The sequence below is a fragment of the Moschus berezovskii genome, chromosome 15 (genome assembly GCF_049115385.1).
Source record: "Moschus berezovskii isolate FMDL1 chromosome 15, NW_MosBer_1.0, whole genome shotgun sequence".
NCBI lineage: Eukaryota > Metazoa > Chordata > Mammalia > Artiodactyla > Moschidae > Moschus > Moschus berezovskii.
This window is the reverse complement of record NC_142474.1, coordinates 22,391,365-22,410,892: the sequence shown is the minus strand read 5'-3', so window position 1 is coordinate 22,410,892 and position 19,528 is coordinate 22,391,365. Positions and strand designations below refer to the sequence as shown.

The 19,528-nt window shown below is 52.4% G+C and overlaps 1 protein-coding gene across 2 annotated transcripts in view; it reads right to left on the bottom strand.

Moving 5' to 3' along the window:
- NOL4L (nucleolar protein 4 like) overlaps positions 1-19,528 on the bottom strand; it is a 131,976-nt gene that overhangs the window by 31,814 nt on the left and 80,634 nt on the right. Inside the window, exon 1 of one of the 2 annotated variants that reach the window (XM_088843865.1) lies at positions 4,214-4,359. The exons of the other annotated variant lie outside the window; for it this stretch is intronic. The gene's annotated coding sequence lies outside the window, so the exon portion shown is untranslated. Of the gene's footprint in view, positions 1-4,213; positions 4,360-19,528 lie in introns of those variants that run through there. 2 annotated transcript variants of the gene reach the window in all.

Genomic DNA, 19,528 nt, shown 5'->3' with positions numbered 1-19,528 from the left:
ATTTTTAAGTAAGAAATCAAATTTATGATGCCTAACTTAAAAAAATACACCAAACTATAAGTTCCAGTCAAAATCAACTCCCACACCCTCACTTCTGGGCGGACCTGCCGAGAGAAGGCTACCCAAGCCCCCTTTGCCATCCATCTGCCACGGCAGAGCCCCCTGCACACTGTCACCTCACCGGCTCACACCAGGCCCAGGCTCCAGGAGCAGGCATGTGACACAGGTAATTACCAGCACATAATTCAGAGCCCGTCAGCGATAAGCAGAGTGGGACATAGCTGGGCCCGAGGGACCTGCAGGAGGTGACGGTGAGGGTTACGGAGAGCAGGCCCAGAGATCACAAGTCAGGCACTCTGGAATCTCAAGGAAACCTGGTCTACTAATTTCTCTTTCTGTAAACAAACTTCACTGAAACTTTCATTAAAAAATGAAGGAGTGTGTACAATCCATTACTTCTGGGGCCCCTCTCCCTAGACCCCACGTGACTCCTGGCTCTGGCTTCAGACACCCTGCAGGCTGCAGCCTTGCCCACCTGTTGACAAAAGGTCATCATTTATTCAGCACCAAAGGACCTGAGCCACTTGTGGGGTCACAGGGCGATTCTGGTCAGGGCTTACCGCTCACAACAGCACTAAATTCGCAGCAAAGCCTTCTCCCTTCTGGAAAGGGAACTCAAGAGCTGGGGTGGGGGGGGCAGGAAGACAGAACCCAAGGCTGCTCCTGGGACACACCCCAGTCTGGGAGCCCTGACTCTGGGCAGGAGGAGAGGAGCCTACCAGACCCTCCCTGCTCTTATCTGCAGTCCAGAATTCACGGGTAGGTTCAGTTTCTCTCCACCCAGGTTCTGAGGCCCTTCCTCCTCTGCAGGCAAACTAGCACCAACCGCTGCCCAGCCCAGGAGGAGGAGAAAATGGGAGACCAGAGGGGAAATGGTGGAAATGCGCCTGTATCCATGGCGTGTAACCAGGGTCAGGTGCTATCAGTAACCTGATTATTTTACAACTGGGGTCAATTTCTCGGGAACTGGGTTCCTGGTGCCTCTGAAGTTGAGCCATTTGCATCCTCCAGGACAGGGATCCTGGGGTGTGCCTCACACAACATTTTCCAGGCCTCTCCTCAGAGCTGTAACTCTATCTCTACTGCTTGCTTTGAGAGAGAAAGGGAGAAGGATTTGCTGCGAATTTAGTGTCGTTGTGAGCAGTTTAAGCCCTGACCAGGAGTCTTGGGTGTGTGTGTTTCAGAGGAGGGGTGGGAGGCAGGAATGGGTCAGGCAGGAAACAGACCCCTTCTCTGTCCAGCCCCTTGGGGTGGGTTTGATGTGAGGCTGAAGCTCCTGCCAGGAAGACCACCAGGCTCAAGGCAGCTGCCCTGGCACCGGCTCTACCCCAAACTGGCGGACACCAGGGTGGACAGTGTGAGCACCTCCTTCTGGAACACCTGCAGGCCCCTCCCAGGCCCTGGAAATTCTTCAGTGCGAGGCAATTCCCCTGCCTGTCTCCATGTCAGCGAGCATTACACACACAGCCTTCTGAGCATGCCAAGGAGGTACTGAACCGCATTTGACCCCAACTTAACCACTTCAGCTCATCAGATGGCTTATTAATGGAAGACAACCCCCCCCAGGATCCAAAGCAACAGGGTTCAAAATCCTGGTTGGCAAGGAACAGCACAAATGACATCTTAGGGTGGTCTGAGCCACAGCTCCTGGGGGCTAGGGATTTCCAAGGCTGCAGCTCATGCCCTCGTCCCAAGCTCACCTGGCCACCAGGGGCGGACGCCAGGCTCCTAGGGACACTCCACTCAATTCCACTCCTTCCTGCGAGCATACCTCCTCTGGTTCCTAGCCATACAAGCTCTTCTGGGAAACATGAAGTGGGAAGGGCTGACAAAGCCAATTACCTACCACATTTTAGGTTTTTCTCTCTCTCACGTACACGCACACACATGCACACATGCACAGGGTCTGTCAGAGACGTCTGCATCAACACAGGGATGCTCTGTTCCTGCTGTCATGGGTGCCTGGATGCTGGGGTGGGCATTTTCAACACCTTCCTACTAGTGTATTGAGTGTAAAACGGGCTTTTGTTTCCCAAGCAAAGGCAACTGGCTGCTTTCCCAGCACTCCTCACCACGAGGGCCTCATTGATACCCCAGACCCTGCCGTGAACAGGGGTCTCTTTAAAAGGGAGGCTGGAGAGATGAGCTTCAGCAGACAAGGTTCTTCCAGCAGAAAAGAGGGCTCGAGAGAAACCACTCTGCACTAATCCCCTGCAGGAGTTTCCTTCCAAGAAAAGGACCCAGACAAGACCAAAAAAAAAAAAAAAGTTCTTGAGCAACTCAGGGCCAGTGCAGCTCCACATGGCCCCAGGGTGACTCAGGCCACAGAAGTTCTCCCAGATCAGCCTTTCCAGCTGGGAGGAAGGCCCCGGGTGCTCGGTTTCCTGCTGTTCCTCAGGATGGTGCTGAATGGGGTATTGGCACCCAGCCACGGTGCAGTGGATGTGGAAGGTGGGTGGTGCTGTCTCCAACTCCCACTCTCCAAAAGAAGCCCACCTTGAGATGGGATTAAATTAAGCTTGACAGTATTCACCTAAGAATTTAGGCTGTAATGGGTTTCCAATGTAGGGGTAATTCACTACCTCCTGGCTAAACCATCACTGGGGCTTGGGCCCTACATGGGTCGTTCCCTCAGAACAACCCGAAGCCCAGAAACAAGGGGCAGGCAAGAAGGGGCCCCTGGTCAAGACTCTCTCTGGAGCAATTGTGAGAGCCCCACAACCCTCTCCCCACACCCCCCACCTGGTAGGACAGGGGCCCAGGCTGGGGTTTCCAGCTCATTCTGGGATAAGTAGGGCTTTATCTCAAGGGAGAATCTATTTCAAGCCACAATCCTTCTCAGAAAGAGGAGGAAATCACAGAGTCCAAACACCATTTCAGGTGAAATCAGGAGGTTATTAATCTCCCCTCAGAGCAGACAGAAAGAAAAATCAATGTTTTAGAGCGGGGGGGAAAAGGTTCCATTTGAATTAATGGGTTTGTGGCTTCTCCATTGATCTGCGCCTCTTCACACTTTCTTTTTGTGCTTTTGTGCTCTTGGGGAGGAGGGAGGAAGAAGGGAATGGGGAGGAAGGGGGTGGGCCTCCCGATAAGGAAAAGGACGGTCTAACCTTAACCTTTCTCCAGGAATAATGCTAATTAGCGAGGCTTAATGAGAACTTCCCCCAGGAAGCGCGGCCCGCTAGGGGCGACTGGACTCGGGCAAACGCGGCTCCAGGTGGGAGTAGAGGTGGGGGGGCACTTCTGAACCCGAGCGGCTGGAATAAAAACGGGAACTGCACTCCCCCAACCCCCGCCGCCCGAAAAAGTGTCCAGCCTCGGAGAAGCGAGAGCGGCGGACGGAGGTGTAAATCCAACTTAACCCGGGCGCGCGCCCAGGCTCTGGCCAGCTGCCCCCGACCCATGCGCCCCGGTCCGTAAGGAATGCCCCTAAGACAGGGGCCGCCGATACCCCCAGCTTCTGCTCCGATCCTCCACTTGACAGGGGCACCAGGTCTGGTCCAGGGAGGGGCGGGGGTCTGCTGAAGTGGGCTCAACTCTGCAAAGCCCGTCTCAACTCCCCGCGCCGAGGCAGGGAGCCCCTCCCTGCCACTCAACGCTTCCCGTTCTCACATCTCCAAACAGTCCACTTCCCTTCTCGCTACGGCCTCGGCGGCGGCCACTCGAGCCCGGCCCCCACCCCGCCGCCTGCAAATGCCTGCCTCCCCGGGACGCGGTGCCGAGCCCGCCGCAAACCGTGCGGCCGCCGCACAATACCGCGGCGCGGCGCACACAATCACCGCCCCCCAGGCCCGGCGGCGCGCACGGCGCGGGAGTGGGGTGCGCCCGGCAGCCCCCCGCACTCGGGGCCGGGCGCCCCTCTCTAGAGCCCCGCGGGCCCCGGAGCGCAGGCGTCACCGCCCCCACCCCACTCGGTCCCACTCACCCGCCCCCCTCCGCCCGAGCCCCTCCGCCCAGGGCGCTGCCGCTTCCGCGCGCCCCCTCCTCAGCCGCGGCGCAGGAAGCTCCCCCGCGTCCCCCTCCCCGGAACCCCCCCAGTCTCCCGCCCCCCTAACCGCAGCTCAACGGCCGGCGGCAGCGGCGGGAGAAGGGGGGCGGCGGCCCGGGGGCCCGGAAACGGCCCGATCGCGGGGATCCGGGCCGGACTCCGTACCTGGGCGGGAGGCGAGGCGGAGACGGGCGGTCGGGCTCGGCGAGTGAGCGGGGCGGGCGGCGGTGACAGCCCTCCAGCTCCAGCTGCTGCTGCTGCTGCTGCCGCCGCGGCCGCCCGGGGAGAGGGGCTGGCACCGCCGCGGCGCGTCACTGCCCGGCCCGGGGGCGGGGGTGGCCGGGGGGAGGGCCCAGGCGAGCGGCGGCGGCGGCGGCGGCGGCGCCGCGGCCGGGAGGGAGGAAGGGGGAGGGGGGCACCGGGCACGGGGAGGCGGGGGAGGGGGGCGGGCCCCGGCACGGGGCGGGGGCCGGGGGGAGGGGAACGCACGGAGGGCTTACGCTGGGGGAGTAGGAGGAGCAGTCCGAGGAGGTGGAGGGGCGGGCGGCAGGCGGGAGGAGTGGGCCCGGGCGGGGGGAGGGGGAGAGAGGAGAAGGAGGCACCGGGAGAGAGGAGAAAGGAGGGAGGGGAGTGGGGAGGAGGAAGGAGAGGGTGCTGGGCCAGGTAGGGGGAGGGACGAGGGCGCGCTGGACGCGCCGCCGAGCGCTCCCGGGGGTGAGCGCCCTTAAGGGGGAAGCGCTTGGAGGAAGATTCTTCCCGGGACGGAGCCCGGGAAAGAAGGCGATGGGGTCTGTGCCCGCCCCTTGCTCCCGGAGGAACCAGTCTTCGAGTCCGGGCTGAGGGTTGGGTGGTGGTGGTGGTGGGGCGCGCGGTCGGCTATCCGCGTTCAGGCCAGAAGAGGGGAGACTTGACCCAAAGAAAGTGATTCAGGCACCTTTAGGAACTCTCGGCACCCTGGGCCTTCGGCAGCCCTCGACCCCTACGCGTCCCCGGGTTCCCAGGGGACGCGGGTCCTCGCTGGGCGGGGCTGCTGGGCCAGAGGGCTGGGCCCCCCAGCGTTCAGAACGAGCCCCGGGTCTGGGAAAGACAGGCACGTGGTCGGCTCTGCGCTGCCCGCCCCCCAGCTTCTGGGCCCCCACCTTTTCTCGATCAAGTTCAAGCTCGGGCTCCTCGGCCTTGCTGCCCAGTCGCTGCCCCCTCCCATCCCCCTCCTCTATTCCGCACCATCTCGCTCCTTCACTCTCCCTTTGTCTCTTTCCCACCACTTAGTTTCCACCCACCCCTGCTCCCCTTCCCTACTGGCGGCCGCCTCGGAGTCCGGCTGCGCTCACCTGTGCGACCCAAACATTTCCACCGTCTCCAGCGCCCGCCGCCAGCCTGCTCCCGGTCCGTCCCCGCGCCCCCTCCCGCCGGTCATTGTGCTCCCCCTAAACCACACAGCGCGGGCTCCTGAAGACGCGCAGGATACAGTTGCAAAGTAACAGCATAACATAAAGAATGCTGCTCCATCCCAGACCCGGGAGCGCGCGGTCCAGACACAGCATCGCAATAGGGGGAAGACCCGCGCGGAGCAGAGATGCGGTGCAGCGCGCAGACGGTCCTCGTCCACCTTGGGTGCAGGAGAAGACCGCACCGGTCGTCGCGGGGGTGTGGGACCTCGGACCTCTGAGCAGCCTCAGACTCAGCCTGGAACATAGCGCGCTCGTACCCCAACAGCAGAATTAGACCCACCAAAGCAGGATCAGATTCCGACAGAGAAGACGGGTCAGGGGCAGATTCCCCCTCCCCAAATCCACCCCTCCAACAGGTCAGCCTTCAGAAAAAACCTGTGTTTTAACGGGGTTGGAGAGCTGCCCTCGTGGAATTCTGTAAGGAAATTGCAAAAAAATCCCACCACACCAGTAACGATCCCATCTCCTGATTCCTCTGGTTGCATCCAAAGAGGAAGGGCAATTTCTACTGACTTTACGCTACAATTCATTCACAGGGAAACCAGCGAAAAAGAGAAAACGAGACAGCCAGCGGGATTGTTTGCAATTTTGAAACAGACTGCCTTTAACCCTCCAACTTTTTTTTTTTCTGTAAAAAGCCTTTTTCTTTCTTCCACTGAAAGCTTTGCATTGTGAACAATCCGAGGTAAACAAGGCTCCCTCTACAGGTACGAGTTGGAAATACAATATCACAGGTTCAGGGCTCAGTATTCACCCATTAGAAAAATAAAAAGATGACAACACATCGAATTAACAGCGCACAGACTTCCTTCTGCACACACTAAAGATTTCACTGTCAATATAAGACCCACACTTTATTTCTAAAGGAGGCTCTAAGCATGTTACTCATTAGCACCTTTCATCCCTAAAACCAAATGTGTTTTCAAACCAGTTCTCTCTTCCCTCTTTTCTCCTTTCTTTATGTCCTCTCCTCTGTGGTGGGAGACAGTTTGGAAACTTCACTGCCTGAACGTCCACACACCGATAATGATTTTTAGAATTAACTAGTGGCCATGACTCTTGAATTCATACAGGGAAATGTGGCTGTTTCCAACACGGGAACTGCCCTTCCTCACTCTGCAAATGACATAATTCAAGCCCAGGATTTCCCATCTCTTCCCCCCACATTTCTGGAGACCTTTGACTTCTCCTGGCCTGAGTCACGATTTCACAGCAATGGTGGACATCTGGGCTTGAAATATAAACTCAGATCCAACTGGTGTTCAAAGGTGGAATTGAACCCAGATAACCCACCTCTTCTCTGACAAATAAGAGAGCTAGTGCCACCCAGAAGGGCAGAGCAGTGATTTTCTCTAGGCATGAAATGTGAACTCATTTACCATCCCTGAGATAAAACAGCCCCAGCCCCACTCAACCCACAGGAAGTGGCTGGGGGCCCTGGAGAAGCCTGGCTGTTTAGCAGCACTGCGAATTAGGGGAGTTTTCCTGTGTGCTGAAGCCTGCAGAAATCTCCTGGCTCTTTAATTCCTGCAGGAGCTGCCTACTCCTTGAGTAACCTTGTATAGGTTGTTTTCAGCGTCTTTGCGCATCTCCTTAAAGTGGCCACAGCATGGGTCCCAACGAGGAATGGCATGACCTAGTTTCTTGACCACTCATTCTCCCAGTGATGTGTCTCTTCTTCCAGCCCTAGTCTGGTGAGAGACCACAACAGAGAAAGGCTACTCTCGTCTGCTTAAGGGTGCAATACTGCCTTCATGTCCCCTCCAGGCTCTACATACAGTGGGTGCCTTTTTGTAAATGGCCGCATTTGCTCTCCGGAGCTTCTTAAGCAGCAAACCCCTCCAGGCAGATTCCCATATGAAACGAGCATGCTCCAGGAGCAGGGACCTGACCATGGGAACCAGTAGTTCATGATTAGGAATAACAGGATCTTATCGTGACCAGAATAGATACTACTCAAGCATCTCAGTGCATTTGAAAATACTTCAACCTGCAAATTACTTATAAGAGACACATGTACCTGCACCATGGCAAGGCTGGCAGACACTCCCCAACTAAGTCATCAAATCAGCAGACCCCGAAGTGGAGCCCACCTGAAATGATGTGCTCACCTCCTGAAGGGAGGCAGTGAGAACATAGCATCACCTGTGTTGAGGTCGCCCCATGTCAAGTCCTCCCGCGCAAAATGCTTAACCTGAGTCTGATCATGAAGAGATGACCAGACAAGAAACACTGAAAGACAGACTCCACAAGTGTCCCGGATTCCTCAAAGATTCACTGTCATCAGTCTGACAGTTCTCAATCACGAGACTAAAGAGAAATGACAACGGAATGCGAAGTCTGACTCCTGGTTGGATCCTGGAGACGCAGGATGAGGTGGTGATGGGGTGAAGGAGAAGCAGAGGGTGAGGGGGGGAGGGGTGGAGGGCACACAGGGGAGGCAAGGTGGGCTCTGGGCTGAGTCATCAAGGAAGCCCCTCTCAGTCTGAGAAAGCCCACATGGGCCCCGACCCTGGGATGGTGGGAGTTGACATCTGGGTGAGGACTTGGGGGCACAGTCTTGCAGGTAGAGGAAAACAGCTAGTGCAAAGGCCCTGAGGCGGGAAGAGACTTGGTCAGAGTGAGGGGGAGGCTGGGAGGAGGGGAGCGGGAGAGGGCACGTAGGGCCCAGCACTCAGAGCCTTGGACACTACTGCGAGGTGTGGGACTTTTATTCTAAGAGCGAGACAGTCATGCAGTCTAAATTATGAGATCAGAGGAGGTTAGATTGTATCTTATTATATATCAGGAGTGGTTTTGGGGTGACCATGACAGAGGTGGACTAGAAAGAATTTAGTCAAATGGGACTGGTTCCGGTTCTGGCTGTGACACCAAACAAGTGTCCTGGGGCACCGGTTTCCTCATCTACAAAGTGGATAATAAAATAGTGTTTTTAATGTGTTTGACACCAGAATTTCCCCTTTGACATTAGAAACTGCCAGCCTCCCAGCTGTCCTCAGATGAGCCTCCCCTCCAAGTCTCACACCCTGGGACCCCTGGCACAATGGATAGGGCAGTGGAATTGAGGGTCTGTGACTTCTGAGGTTAGGTAAAATACAAGCTTGCTCCTTCCCCCAGAGGGAGTACTGGTTAGGTAGTAGCTTTCATCGTCGGCGTCAGGAGGCTACTTCCCACAGTGCTGGTCAGCACCCCCTTCACAGATGCTGCTGGACCAGTTTCCTCAGCCGCCAGTAGCACCTGGCAGTTCTCATTTCAGTACACACTTGTCAGCGCTTGGTATTAGCAACCTCTTTCATCTTTGCCAATTTGAGAAGTGAAAAGGGTGTCTCTCTTTGCCCTCTTCATTTGGGAATGGGAGCTTATATTTATGCATATCATGTGTTTACTGGTCATATGTAATTCTTTTTTTTAAAAAACAATCTATTCATATTCTTTGCCCTTTTCTCTATTGGGTTGTGGTCTTTTAGTTTTTTTAAGAACTGTTTAGAAAGGAAGGATATTAGTCTTTTGTTATAAAATTTGCAAATATGTTTTCCTTTTGTTTACAATGCAATTTTTTGCCATGTGAAAATTTTCCATTTTTATATCATCCAGTTAGTTTTTTATTTCCGTTAGGGCTTTAGGATTTCAGGTCAAAACAAAGTTTTTTTTTTTCCACTTTAAGATTATAAATGTAATTCACCCATATTTTCTTCTAGAGCATTTATAGCTTCATTAGAGTTAAATCTTTATTCTATCTGTAATTTATCTCCATATAAGAAGTGAGGGAAACTGAGAAAAATCATAATTCAAAAAGGCACGTGTACCCCAATGTTCACTGCAGCACTATTTACAACAGCCAGGACATGAAAGAAACCTCGATGTCCTTTGACGGATGAATGGATAAAGAAGATATAGTACATATACACAACAGAATATTACTCAACCATAAAAAGGAACAAAAGTAATATGCAGTGATGTGGATGAACCTAGATTCTGTCACACAGAGTGAAGTAAGTCAGAAAGAGAAACATATCATATATCAGTGCACATACGCAACCTAGAAAAGTGGTACAGGTGAACCTACTTGCAGGGCAGAAGTAGAGACACAAACGTGGGGAATGGACTTGTGGACACAGCAGGGGGAAAGGAGGGTGAGGCGAATTGAGAGAGCAGTATTGACATACGCACACTACCATGTATAAAACAGACAGCTAGTGGAAAGCCGCTGTGTAGCACAGGGGACTCAACCCAGTGCTCTCTGATGACCTAGAGGAGTGGGAGGGGCGAGGGGGAGGGAGGCTTAAGAGGGAGGGGATGTGAGTACACAGAGAGCTGATGCTGGTGGTGGCTGTACAGCAGAAAGTAACACAACATTGTAACACAGTTATACTCCAATGTAAAAATAAAGAAGTGCCGCGAAGCTCTAGCTTATTCTGTTTTTTAATGGCTATTCAAACTGTCCCAATACCATCTTTTAAATAACTCATCTTTACCCACTGACTGGAAGCACCATGTTTATAGAATACTAATTTCTCATTATTTTGGGAATTGCCTATTCTATTGATCTGTCTATTCCTGTCTTGACAGCATAGCTCTGGAATATAGTTTAATATCTGGTAGAAGCAGCACTCACCCCTACACGCACCATGAACTGTTCCTGCCCCAGCATAATAGAGGCAGTTAATCCCTTCCCGCAGCAAACAGTGCTCTAGATGCAGCACAGTTATGACATGCGGGAGGTGTTTCTGATTACGGGGCTGTTAGCGGGTGGTTCCTGGGTAGCTCAAATGGTAAAGAATCTGCCTGCAATGTGGGAGACCTGGATTCAATCTCTGGGTCAGGAAGATCCCCTGGAGAAGAGCATGGCAACCCACTCCAGTATTATTGCCTGGAGAATCCCATGGACAGAGGACCCTGAGGAGCTCTAGTCCATGGGGTTGCAAAGGAATCGGATACAACTGAGCGACTAACACCTGGAAGAGGTGACATCTACTCTGAACTAAAGAAGGCTGGAGGAATGTGACAGGTGGCCAGTGGAGAGGGCTTTCCAGCAGGAAGAGGAGCGCGGCCAGAAGCTCCAGGCTTTACCCATGCCTGGATTCCGAATACCTGGTCTTCAGGCTGGGTAGTAATTCAGCTTGTCCGTTTATTCTTCACATGCGCTGATTTTTGCCCAGCTGGCTGCCAGCTCACAGTCGGTTTGACACCTTTGTGGAAATCCAGGAGAAGCTGTCCCACACTGTTCCCGCACACTTTCCCTATTCAGATAAATTTCCCATGATGCACAGAACTGAGAGCCTGACTTGTCAAAATACAGTTTCCTAACAGCCATGACAAAGGTAAAAACGACAATTTCATCAACTGCGTTTTCAGAAATATGTTGTTTGAAAATGCCATCAATTAATTTTGTGACACTCTCTTACTCTACACCTTCAATGGCTTCCCGTTGCTGGCAGACTCAGGTCAGAGCTCTCTGGCCTCGTGTTTTAAGGGCTTCCACAGTCCTGCTGGCCTTAGAGCCTTTTGTTTCAAACTGTGAACTCTACATGTCCAACAGACTCACCTCTTCTGTCCCTCAATCACCCATGTGTAATCCCCTTCAAGCCTTTGATCAAGCATGCTTCCAGACACGTTTCCCCCCAAAAAATATGTATAGTGCCCCTCTACATGCCAGGCACCATATGATAAGTATGGGGGACACAACAATGGACAACACAGGTCAGCCTACTCAGAGCCTGTGGGCCAATAGGAGAGAGAAATTAAACAAAGGACCACAAAGTTTCTAGTCACAGGATATGTATTCAGTTTGCACTTGACAGGTGCAAGGCCCGCTAAGAAGGAAGTAGTACCTAGAAGGTGAGGACATAGTGGATCCTGGAGGGCTCCACTGAGGAGGTGACATTTAAGTCAGGCACTGAAGGATGCACAGGTGTTTGCTAGGTAGAAAAATACTTTGGGCCATCAACAAAGACATCCTCCACCCCTGCCAGATGTAGGCCCCTCTGAGCTCAGAGCGGCAGTCTCAGAGACAACCCAGCTGGCTCTGGTGGCAGATCTCTGTCAGTCTTATGTCACAATGCATGGTGGTCCTTCCCATTTCCTGCATTGTACATCTTCCCCAACTGGACTGTGAGCTCTCAGGGGTTGGGACAGGCTTTTAGATGGCAGAGTCCCAGGCAGCATTGGGCCCTACAGGGACTCACCAATGCATTGCTCAGGACCACATCCTGCCCTCTGTCCAGCAACAGAGCTCCGAGTTAAGTGCACTCCCCGCTTAACGCAGACCACACTTCACAGCTCCCCAGAGAGGGGCAACCTACCTCCTCTCCTTTCTGTCGTAGCACCCCTGGAGAGGCTCGGCCAAAAAGCCAAGGCCAGCCCCAATGGCACTGCTGCTCCTAAATGTGCAGGCAACTAAAACGAATTCAGATGGCCCTTAAAGAACACACACTGGAATGGTCAAGGCAGCACTATTCACAGCAGCTCTGGCCCGGAAACTACCAAGTGTCCATGGGGAACGGATGAGGGTGGTACATGTACTGTGGAGTACTGCTCAGCAATGGGAAGGAACAAACTAACGGTACAGGACCCAACATGAGGACCCTCTCAAACTCATGCTTGTGGGCAAAAGAGTACACACCGTAGGATTCTGTTTATATCAAGTTTTAGAATAGGTAAAAGCAATCTGTGCTAAGGACTACCCTGGTGGTCCAGTAGTTAAAAATCCACCTTGCAATACAGGGGACTTGGGTTCAATCCCTGGTTGGGGAACTAAGTTCCCACATGCTGCAGAGCAACTAAGCCTGCACATTGCAACTAGAGAGTCCATGCACCACAATGAAAGATCCCGCATGACATAATGAAAATTCCACATGCCACAACTGAGACTTGAAGCAGCCAACTGAATAAAAAAAAGAAAAAAAAGCAATCTGCGCTGTTAGAGGTCAGGAGAGTGGTCACCCTTGCTGGGGCTTAGTGACCAGAGGGGGACATAAAGAGCCTTTGGAGTGCTGACCAAGTTCTGTTTCTTGATGTGAGTACTGGTCACAACAGGTGGATTCCGTTTGTAAAAATTTACTAAGCCATCCACTTAATGATATGTGCTCTTTTCTGTATGTGTGTTAAACTTCCATTAAATTTGAAAAAGGGGGAAAAAAGCTAAGGCCAGTTACTATGACCGAGGTCAATGTAATCAATTACCACGACCCACACAACACCGGGCACTGTGCTGGGTGCTAGGCTATGTGACCTTATTTCACCACCTAAACAACAAGGGTGATATTAATTGCCACTTTGCACATGAAGAGTAGGGACTCTGGGAGGAAGATTAAATGACACATCCAGTCACCAACAGCTCAGAGACCAGGGGACATGCTCACAGTCACAGAACCAAAAGTTAGTGGCCATGCTAGAGTTCGAAGCAGGGTGCACCTATCTCCAGAGTATGAGGTGGACCCCGGGTGGGACCCCTGAGCTGGACTGCGGGGTGCTGTGCTTCACCCACCTCCAGCAGAGCAGAGAGAGAAGCCCTCCAAGGGAAGTCTGGGGTGGGTGAGTGGAGGCTTCCCTGCGCTGGGAGCTGGGAACGGGCCAGGGCTGCTCCACGGTGGGCTTCTCTGTGCAGCCCCCGAAGGCAGCTGAGCCTGGGGGTCTGCTGGGCTGCAACTCTGGCAGCTCCTCAGCAGGTGACTGGAGGAGCAGGGGGGTCCCTCTGAAACTGGCACAGGTGGCACTTCCCATTTCAGCCCTAAGTCCCTCCATGACGGAGCTGTGGGTGTGTGTGTGGGGGGGTGGTATGTGGCAGCCAAGGCTTTGGGGCCAGAGCTGGTGGCCTTCTGGTGGCTGAGTCAGCTTCTAGGGTAGGGGTGGAGCAGGAGAGTAGGGGATAGGCTTTGTTTGCATTTGGGCCCTTCCGCAGTGATTTGGGGCAGGCGACTTCTCTACACCTCAGTTTTTTCATCTCTGAAATGGGCACAGTAACAGAAGCTTGTTTCTGAAGGCTGCCTGCCGTGAGGCTTAACAGCAGGGAAGCCTGCAGGGTGTTGACTGATGCCTGGTGTAGCACACCTGCCCAAAGCCTAGCTATTGTTAATAATGATGCTGATATGAAAGATAAGTAATTAATGATACAGACATTGGTCAGCAAACACCCTACTGTGTGCCAGGGCCTAACCCCCGGTGAAGGACTATGGTGGTGAGATAAGCAGACCTGGGCCAGCACTCATGAAGCTGCTGCTGCAGGACCCTCAGCCTGGCCCTACCCTCACCATCACTTCGTTTCTCCCTTCCCTTCTCCCCACTACCTCCCCGCCCATCCCTTGGGAAATAACAGCATTAACCTGGGAGGGAACGTGGCTCCCCTCCCACTCACTCTGTAACTTCCAACGAGCTTCCTGAGCTCCCTGCCACCGAGCCTCAGTTCCCCCATGTTGTTTGTGTGGGACCTGGTACACAGACGGCCTCAGACAGTGGTTCCTGCTCCCCTCCTTGCTACTCCCTCCTCTTCTTTCTCCCTGCTTCCCCTCTGCTTTCTTCCCTTACTATTCTTCTCCTCGTGGAACCTTTGGGAACTTAACACCCAAAGGCATTGTCAAGCTCAGTTGATGGCACCAAGGCCACGGCAGGTGCTGTGGACTAACTTACTTGACAGCCAGACTCAGCATTTCTCTCTTCTCGTCTCAACTACAGAAGGGGGAGGAAGTGAAATTCTTTCTTTCCCAGCACCCCCATGCAGCTGAAGGTGGCCATGTGACCCCGGTCAATGAGATGTTAACCAAAGTCTGTTGGCAACTCTCTGGGAGTGCTTTTGCTTTGCTGGGCTAAGCTTATACTACCCCTTCACACCTTCCTCTCGCCCTGAATGTGGACAAGATGGCTGGAGCAATAGCCACCAACTTGCAAGCATGAGGAAAAGGTCAACAGTGTCACAGAGACACCAACTCAATGTGACTGATGTTACTACCAACAGCTGCTCCTGCACTCTTTCTGTTTCAGGTGTAAAAAAACCTTTACGTTTTGTTTCACAGCCAGCTGAGCTTTTGGACCCATAGTCAAAAGCATCACTGTCTGATTCATAGGGCTCTTGTTTGTGGATGGACTAGACAGCAAGGCCTCACTCCTACGTGGCCTTTCCTCTAGTGTAAACTCGAAGAGACAGATGAGCAGGGCTGTGTTGTGGCAACTGCTGTGGCTACTGTGGTGTGGGGGGGACTCAGCGGAGGGAAAGGTGCCAGGCTTTGCACAGGTGTGCCAGGGCACTCCCCAAGCCACAGCAGTGTTCCAGTTAAAGCAGATCTTCTGTTTCTGTTTTTCTCGAGGTACTTGGAGCCATTCCAAACGTCCAAGCCTTAAAACGACCATGGGGCTGGCACGGCATGTGCTCTGTCACTCATGGCTACTGAGGAGGAAGCTGCCGGAGAGATAGGAGTGGCCAGCCTGGGGCCGGGCTGCCTGTGGTCATGCTGGGCTGAGCCTCTCTCCTGCCTGTGTGCCCCAGCCCACAGCTCAGGGCTGTTCAGGCCCTGTGACCGACTGCTGAAGGCTGGAGGTGCGCTGGTGGGGAGCAGGAGGGCAGGCTGGGCAGCGCTCCAGGGCCCCTTTCCCGTCTTTGCCAGCGGCATGCCTGCTTGCTGCTAACCCTTGACATGTTAACTTCCTTCCTAGAAGAGTTTCCTTGAAGAAAGGAGTTCCTCTGTCACAAAGCAAACTTTGAAAACCACTGAAGTCTGGCCCAACCTGCTGTTCCAGAAACAGGGAAGCTGCAGCAGGCAGAAGTGAAAGTCAGACGGCTAGCGTGGGGCAGGGCCACACCTAGGGTCAGGGCGGCGGAGCTTTCCTAGCCACTCATCCCTACCGGTTGTCACTTCCAGTGAAGCCTCTGCCCTCCTCGGGCAGAGGGAGGCTCACCCGAGCCTGTCCATGCACGTGACAGGCGGGCCAGAGAGTGCTGTCCTCTGCAGGCTGCTTGGGCTTCTCCCAGGCATGCGGGCCCCTTGCTCCCCTGTCCTGGCCCCCTTGCTGTTCCCTCCCCAGGGCCTTTGTACTCGCTGTCTGCTCCACCTGGAAAGCCTTTCCTCCATGGGACCGGCCACCTCCTCCCATTTGGCCCTGGGCTTGGATGCCATCTTTTCAGAGAGGCCTTCTCACACAGAGGGGCAGACCAGCAGTGGTCTCAGTTTTAATTCTCTGCCCCAAATCTCTTACTTTTGCATATATTTTTTTTTCTTCTTGACTTATCATCTCTATGGACTGTGAACTCCCCGAGAATGGGCTCCTTGTCTATCTCATTCACTGCTGTAGCCTCAGTGCTCAGGACAGTGTCTGGGATGTAGAAGGAATTTGAATGATATCCAAATGAATGAAGAAGATTTTTTAAAGACACACCAAAGAAAGTTAATTTGCTTATCTAATTCCTTCACTTCAAAGAGACAGTATTTAGAAAGTTAAACTTAGTGACATGTAGTTTCAGCACTACATTTGATCATAGTGTCACAGTGCAATTTGTTGAATACACTATTTAATTTTAACATATATTTTATATAGAGAAATTTTTAAAAATTATAGCTCCAATTTTTATTGCTAGTATATAAGCATATACTTTTTAACATTAATGATATATACAAGTAAATGTCATTTAAAAGCCTTTCTAACTACAACAACAAAAAAAAACTATACAAATACAGGGTTACAGGGAGGGCAAGGGTCTGGAGGGCTGTGAGCAGAAGCTGTGGGCCCTTGCCTCCTCTGTCAAGGTGGAGGAGGGGGAGCTCCCAGCCCAGCGGGGGTTGGCCGCCGGTTACCCTGTGAGCAAAAACGAGGCAGCCAGCACACACTCACAGTGTGACACTGCTGTGCCACCCGGTAATGAGGTAAACATAATCACAACCTGAAAAAATCTTGGCCATGCTTCTTCGAGTCCACCCAGAGCCATTATCTCTAATTGATCTCCAGACATCAGCTGCTGAAGCGTCGGAAACCCTCCTGCATTTTCTAGGTCTGGTTACAAAGCCCAGGCCGTCCACCCACGCACCCACCATGGGGTCAGGGGGTCAGGTCTCCTGGAGCAGCTCTTTGCTGGGGGCTGGGACCTGTCTGGGCCCCACTTGAGAAGAAGCCAGCAGGCTGGCAGGGTCGAGGAGGTCAAGATGCTGGGTAAAAGCCATAACCCACCTGAACCGAGAAGCCTGCATTGCGGTGCCTTAAGCATAAGGCTCCAAAAGCCACCAGGGGTCTCGCTCTCAAAAACATGTGACTAAAAAATAGAACTGGAGAAAGCGCCCTACCCAAGATATCCCCCTTGTCCTAGATGATCTCTAAGAACTGCAGTCACGAGTGCCGTTGTCAAACACAACAATAATAATGGGACTCAGCCACGACAAGGCCCCTCTGGGCCTCAGGCAGGCCAGATCCAGAATGGAGGGGGGCAGTCAAGGTGGGCAGTTGGTTTAGTGACCACATGGATGTTTTGACCCGCTCCTTCCTGGCCCAGTCAGGGAGAGACGTCTCTACCTTGCTCCCATCTTTTCCCTTGACACAGATAAAAGCATCCCTGGGGCCGGCCCAGCATGCAGGACTCTGCTCCAGGCACCAGGCAGCTCTCCTGCCTACACCAGTAAATTATGGCCACTGCATGCATTTTTCCCCCAGATAATGAGGTTGAAAGGCCGCATCGGCATCCTCGTGTGCATGGGGTTGGATTCAGTAGCCTGGAAGCGGATTGAGACTTTAGGAGCAGATGGGGAAAATGAGCTGTTGGGGTTTGGGGTATCTACTAACTGCATCAGGCAACTAACTGGCTTTCGAGACAGGGTGCTGGCTGTTTTCTGCTGCTTTCCCACACTCCTTCAGGGAAGCAGGAGGAAAGAAGACAGACACAGATGTCTCTGAACCCAGGCTGCCCTGGCACAACAGTCATACTGCTCATTCGCTGAGAGTATGTGGAAACTGCAGCAAGTTTCTTGAAAGCATTCAAGGACTGTCAGTGAAGTAGTGACTTAATGTTCACTAAAATAATGCCTCGGAGAAGGCAACGGCGAGCCACTTCAGTACTCTTGCCTAGAAAATCCCATGGATGGAGGGGCCTGGTAGGCTGCAGTCCGTGGGGTCGCTAAGGGTCAGACACGACTGAGCGACTTCACTTTCGCTTTTCACTTTCACGCATTGGAGAAGGAAATGGCAACCCACTCCAGTGTTCTTGCCTGGAGAATCCCAGGGACAGGGGAGCCTGGTGGGCTTCCATCTATGGGGTCACACAGAGTCGGACACGACTGAAGTGACTTAGCAGCAGCAGCAAAATAATGCCTACTGGGGGCTTCCTTGGTGGCCCAGTGGTTGAGAATCCGCCTTACAATGCAGAGGATACGGGTTCGATCTCTGGTCTGGGAAGATCCCACGTGCTACGGAGCAACTTAGCCCAGGTGCCACAACTACTAAGCCCACATGCCTTAGAGCCCGTGCTCCACAACCAGAGAAGCCACTCCAGTGAGACGCCCTCGCACAGCAACTAGAGAGTACCCCCAACTCGTCACAACCAGAGAAAGCCCTCTCGCAGCAAGGAAGCCCAGCGCAACCAAAAATAATAAATAAATAAATAATAGACATGTCCTGTTTTCCTGGTCACCATCTTCAGGCGGCTGGGAACGCTGGGCTGTTGATGTTTTTAGCTCCCAGTTTCCTGCAAGGGACCAAGATACTCCTGGCCCCCAGCCCAGCTTGTTTGCTGGGTGAACAGAAAGGCCTGTGGTCAGTGTCTCAACTTCATGTCTATGCGGCCACATCAACGGTGCCTCCACAGTGTCTTTTCCTCATCAAGAATGGTGTACGAAGTTTTTTAGGCATTAGACATTTTTTTTTTCCCAAGTAACTCTTTTTTAAGCCAAGAAAATGTATAAAAAGAAAGACAACAAGGAAGGGAACCATTCCTGCTACATAGTAAGACGTATTAGTCATGAGATGTGTCGGATATTAAGACATATTAGTCTCGACATTTAAAGCTGCGTGGAGCTGGCACATGAATAGACAAAGAAACCGATGGGCTGGATAGAAGTAGATTCTGTTTCAGACGGAAATTCGGTAAATTATAAAGGCGGCGTTTCAAATCAGTGGGAAGCAAATAGATTCTTTAATAAATGATGTTGACACAAAAGGGTAAAGGAGGGTATGTATCTCAATACATATAAGCTCCAAACAGATCAAAGATCAAATATGAAAACATGTGTATTTTTTTGCTATCTCAGCTGAGAGGGTCTAAAAGAAAGGACACCCCAGTAGCAATAAGCATACTTGGCACCCAGATCTTGGTTTTTTTAAATATGATTCTATAATAAAAGGAAGACACAACTGATTCTAGGATTGGGGTTGAAAATATACAAGATGAGCCTGAACATCTTGTAGTACTGGAAGGTAAAAGAACACTAAAAAAAAAAAATCCTACAAAAAAACAAACCAACAAAACCACTGATGGGGGTGTGTCAAAAGAGCACAGGAAACACTGAGAGAGTTCCCAGTGGCAAAGCTGGAACAGTCTGAGCATCAAAACAGATACAGTAGTGCTGGATTATAACCCAAAGCCAAGAATAAACAGCCATATAAATAAATGATTGAATACATTTATAAATGAGGAATGAGAGACAAACCTCCCATGCAAAGGAATTCGAAATAATGTGTGTAGATCTTCACTCTCAAGGAGGGAAATTATAAACCCCATTCCTTAGGTGTGGGCTGTACATGGTTGACTTCCTTCCAAAGAGTACAGTATGGAAGGGGGTAACAGAATAACTTTATATTGATCAGACCTGACAAACATTAGGTCAGCCAGGTGTGATCGAGGCAACACCAATCGTCATGAATCACAGTGACAGTATGTACACTTAATGTGACGTGGGATGGGACTTCCCTGGTGGCTAAGAACCCGCCTTTCAATGCAGGGGATGCAAGTTGGATCCCTGGGAAGCTAAGATCCCACATGCCTCAGGACACCTAGGCCTGCACTTCACAACTACTGAGCCCACACAGCACAACCAGAGAGAAGCCTGAGTTCCGCGATGAA